Genomic DNA, 4,554 nt, shown 5'->3' on the forward strand with positions numbered 1-4,554 from the left:
AGGAGGCTGGGACCATTGCTCCCTGTGTTAGAACCACCCAGTGCTTCCTGGCATCAGCCCAGCAGATCCCAGCCCCTGGACCTGGAATAGATCCAGTTCCTAGATCTATTCTGTGGAGGGGGATCCTTGCATGGTAGAGCAGTCCCCCTCTGCAGTTTGCATTGGGGGCTTGCCCATGGCCTCCTTGTACCCCAGTGATGCTGTAAAGATCCCTTGGGAGCTGTCAGGCTAATCCAACATAGGGCTCTGGGCTGAGGCTGGGGAGCGAAACCACCTCCTTGCCAGCCCTCCCTCCAGCCTGCTCCCCTTGGATGCACGGTGGTCAAGGGCTGGGTTGCCCAGCCTCAGAGCCCAGCAGGCCTACGAGGCCGTCTCTCTGTTGCTCGTGGCCCGGCCCCAGGCCTGCAAGCGGGGGTGCTTACAGCTGACCGCACTGCTTTCACTCCCATGGGAGACTCCTCTCCAGGGAAATTCCTGGCTGGGGAGAGGAAGTCACTTCCATGTTCCCATCAGAGCCAGGCTGTGAAGCTGGCTGGTATGTCCTATCATTGCTAATGTAAGCTGCACACTTGTCTGGGGACTGCAGGCCCTTCTGGGTGCTCCGGCAGACTTAGTTTGTCCCTTGCATTGAGCTAACCCCGTGAAGCACCGGCCGCTGCAGCCAGCCCCATCACTGCTTGGTCCTGACTGGGTCCCGTTGCTGACCCGTTGCTCCCCCTGCTCCTCCCTGTGTGACCAACCCTTTGTCTGAGCAAAGAGCAGAACCGGGGAGGGAGAGGGGGGATCTAGCCCCTTACACAAGAGGAACTCACTTTCCTCTCTGTACCTACATCACTCAGATCCAGGGAAAGTCACTCTAAAGAAATCCAGAGTAACTTTATCACACGGTAAAAGTTACCACTTTGAATTTCCAGTGGCTGTAGGTGATGCTGGAGGGGCTCACTGGCAGCATGGGACCCTCACCTGGTGTTTCTATTCAGGACTGAGCCCTGTGGGGCCCGTGATCGCAGTTCAAGGCCACAAAGTGCCACCGTGAGATTAAAAAACTCCCTAGACCCCAATGAAGTTTAACTCTGAGTGCTGTAGAGCCGTACAGGGCAGCTGCGCACGCGCTGCCTCGCCTCAGAGCCGTGCAGAAAGCACCTGAAATGGAGCCAGCACTTCAAAAGAAATTAAAAGTCCTTCTTGGGACCAAAGGAATCGCTGCAGGTTCTTTAATTAAATGTTCAAGAGGAAATAGAATTAAAAAAAAAAATGTGGGCAGCCAGCCTGACTCTCCCAAAGGCCTGAACACCACAAAGAACCTCACAATAAAAGGAGGCGATAATCCCGCTCGCTCCTGTTCTTCTTGGCGTTGGAGGAATTAAGCTGTTTAAATGTTATTCATCCTCCATACAGATACTCAGGGAATGCCCGCTCCGTGATTCATGTGCTTTTGTTGTAAGCCTGCAAGCTGTCTGAGGCAGGGATCTGCTTTGTGTTCGGTGTTCATACAGCGTCCAGCCCCGCAAGGTCCCTGTCCATGACTGAGGCATTACAGCAACACAGATCATCATACTAGTTGATCCTTTGACTAGCATCTGGCTCTGAGGAGCGGCACATTTTCCTTTGGCTTCCTGCAGCCTGAATCCGAACGGCCAGATTGGGACCCTCTTTCTCAGCACTGCTGCAAGGTCTCAGTTGCTGGACAGATGAGCATGTGCTCTGAGGTCATTTATGCTGGTTTTATACCCCACTGGCAACAGAAATGGACAGGCATGGCGCTAATCCCAGGGTAGCTCACAATCCAAGCAGCTCCAACTATACCACACCTCTAAGTGGCAGTGAGCAAGTACTAGCCTGTTTGCCTTGAGCAAAAAGCTGCCCTGGGATGGACAAGGACAGATGGAACATAACCTGGTCCAACTGATGCAAGCAGGGCTTCGTCTCAGATTCCTACATGGGTAATTCTCCACTAGATTGGGGCAAATTACCCTGATTTAGAGGTTTGCATGGTCTGTCCACTGCTTTTCCTCCCTGCTGTTATGCCATTTAACCCAGCGTAAGCAGGTCATCTGTCCGCACCCTCATGTCCATGCATAGCCCTGCTGGAGGTGACTGCTCCCGTGGGATGACAGTCTGGCCTTATGCCCTAGCAATACTTCTTGTAAGAATAAGGCACCATGAGAAGGTCGGTTGCACCCTGGCTCCAGCCTCTGTTGAGCTGAGGGGAGGCCTAGATATGGTGAGGCTGGACTGCAGGTTAGTGCTGGACCCATCGTTACCAGCCCCAGAATGATCTTCCAGTAGGATTAACAAGGGCTAAGCAAGAGCCCATCTGAAGATGGAGCTTGAGAAATGTATGAATGAGGTCCCCTGGCATGGCTGCTTGCGATAACGGTGTGGGGAGGTGGGTGGGGGTGAGTGGCCTTGAAGCCTGTGCCCCTGGAGTGATGTCTAATTGCTGTTAGGATCTGCTCCTCCCACCGGCGTTCACACTGAGCAGGGCTGCGCTGGAACCAGCACGCCTGCACGGGCTGCCCAGCACGATTTCAAACAAAGGAAAGCTCCAAGCTAGAAGAGCAGGTCCACACCCTAAGTTCCTGGCATTTGATCCAGAAAGGGCTTCAGCCCAAATGGCCACACTGCCCTCGCAAGCCAAACGTGGCAGACGGCTGAACGGTGAGCTAAAAGGACTCGACGGCCCTGCTGAAACCTGGTCTTTGTTCCCAGAGTAAGACGAGAGGGAAAGCTCTTAGTGAAGCAACCTCAGTTAGGCCTTTAGCACTTTAATGTGACAGAGATGATTTGAAGTCCCAGCTTAAAAGGATACTGGACAATAAAAAGGCAGCTTTGTATGGATTATGCCTGACAACGCTTCCACTCTCCCTCCTTTGAAGGAGGAGATAATCTTTTGGCCCGAGCAATTCTTACTTCTGCAAGAGCGCTGCTACAAAAGCGTCGCTCTGGCCCAATTACAGGCTTCAGAGTGGAGCAGGTTTCCTAATGGGCCGGCAGAGGGGAAATACATTCACTTCGCTGTGCCCTGCGTGGGAAAAATCCCAGATTTCTTTCTTTTGTGGGGAGACCTTTAGCCCCGGCACATTGGCTTCCACTTCAGAAGCTGATGAAAATAACCATCTTTCAATTCGGAGCTGGACTCGGACCCAGCAGAGTTTGGGTGAAGGTGAAAGTTGCTTTCCACTTTCCGCTGCAGTCAGGTTGGGCCCAGGGCAAATGAGAGCGGGCAGAGGGCTGCTCCAAGCCATACCACCCTGGGGGCTTGCCCATGGGCACAGGATGGGATGGGATGGGACTTAGCACATGCCAGTGCCTGTTCCAGCCTCCCAGTGCTTCATGCAGCTAAAACCAACGATCCTCAGTAGCGACATTATGAGGCTCGTTAGCTGCAGTGCCTCAGCAAGCTCCCACCCAATGACCCCAGGCCCACTCCAGCTCAGCGACACCCGAGTCAGCCCCATGCTAAATACCCAGGAGAGGTGATGGTCTTCATCAAGATGCCCGACACACCTGGGAAGTGGCAAGCAGAGAGTCTCAGCTCACAGAAAAGCCCTTCCTCCACAGCCCCGTTCAGGCCTTCTGCAATGGCCCCAACCCCGTCAAGCCCCTTCCTGGGACAGGTGGCAAGTTGGAAACCTCTTATAGCTAAAGCCACACGGATGCTTTCGGGTGGCAAAGAAGGGAATTGGTGGGAGGTGAGCGACTGTAGCATGCCAAGCGCAGCTCCTGGGCACCAGCCGTGAGTCCTTTTCAGAGATCACAGCATTCGCTCCCACGGGCTCCAGCAGGAAGCCAAAGGGCTGGTGCACCTGGGGGCACTGTGTGGATTTCAAGCGCTACAGAAACCACCTCCCACCTCCATTCGCACCTGGACTTCTTTCAGGTTGGCTTCTGCTGCTTGGAAAGGGGGTTTAAGCCACTTACACTGGAATGTAAGCATCTGTGTCTACATGGGAGTGGTGGCGAGGGAGGGGATGTTACCAGTGTCATTAGCCCTGTACTATCCCGGTCTAACTGTGCCAGCACAACGGGCACAACTCTGGTGTGCCAGGGCGTTCTCAGCCTGCACCATGCATCTGCTACCCATCCAAAATGGGTATTTATAAACCCAGCTCAGCACCTCCTGGCCTAGGGAGACAGAATTAATCCACACAGTACATGCTGAAGGAGCCATCTGAGGCTCAGCAGGAAACACCTGTGTTGTCACAGTCACTGGAAACATTTTTCTCCCCTGTTTTTCCCCCCCTTTGGATCCTGCCCTGCCCCCTCTTCTTACAAACAAGGCAAGCAAAAGGGATTGACACCAAATGCCATGGGGCAAACACGTGCCTGAAATGATGCGATGGAGGCTGAGGTCCTGCTACGTGCGGAGCCCCCTCCGCCTCTGCGGTGAGACAGGAGCACTCAGCCCTGAGCAGGATGAGGCCCTCTAACAGAAAAGGCTGGACTCCTGCTCCCATTTGTCTGAATTAAAGCAGGAGTAGTCATGGAGGGGACACGAAAGGTAATGCTATGCCTATGAGCAGGCAAAGAGAGGAGCCAACATCTCTTCCG

At 53.9% G+C, this 4,554-nt stretch overlaps 1 protein-coding gene across 1 annotated transcript in view; it reads right to left on the reverse strand.

Annotated features, from left to right (window-relative positions):
* PCSK6 (proprotein convertase subtilisin/kexin type 6) overlaps positions 1–4,554 on the reverse strand; it is a 101,848-nt gene that overhangs the window by 7,293 nt on the left and 90,001 nt on the right. The window lies entirely within an intron of this gene.

Source organism: Alligator sinensis, unplaced genomic scaffold (genome assembly GCF_000455745.1).
Source record: "Alligator sinensis unplaced genomic scaffold, ASM45574v1 scaffold210_2, whole genome shotgun sequence".
In the NCBI taxonomy this organism is placed as follows: domain Eukaryota; kingdom Metazoa; phylum Chordata; order Crocodylia; family Alligatoridae; genus Alligator; species Alligator sinensis.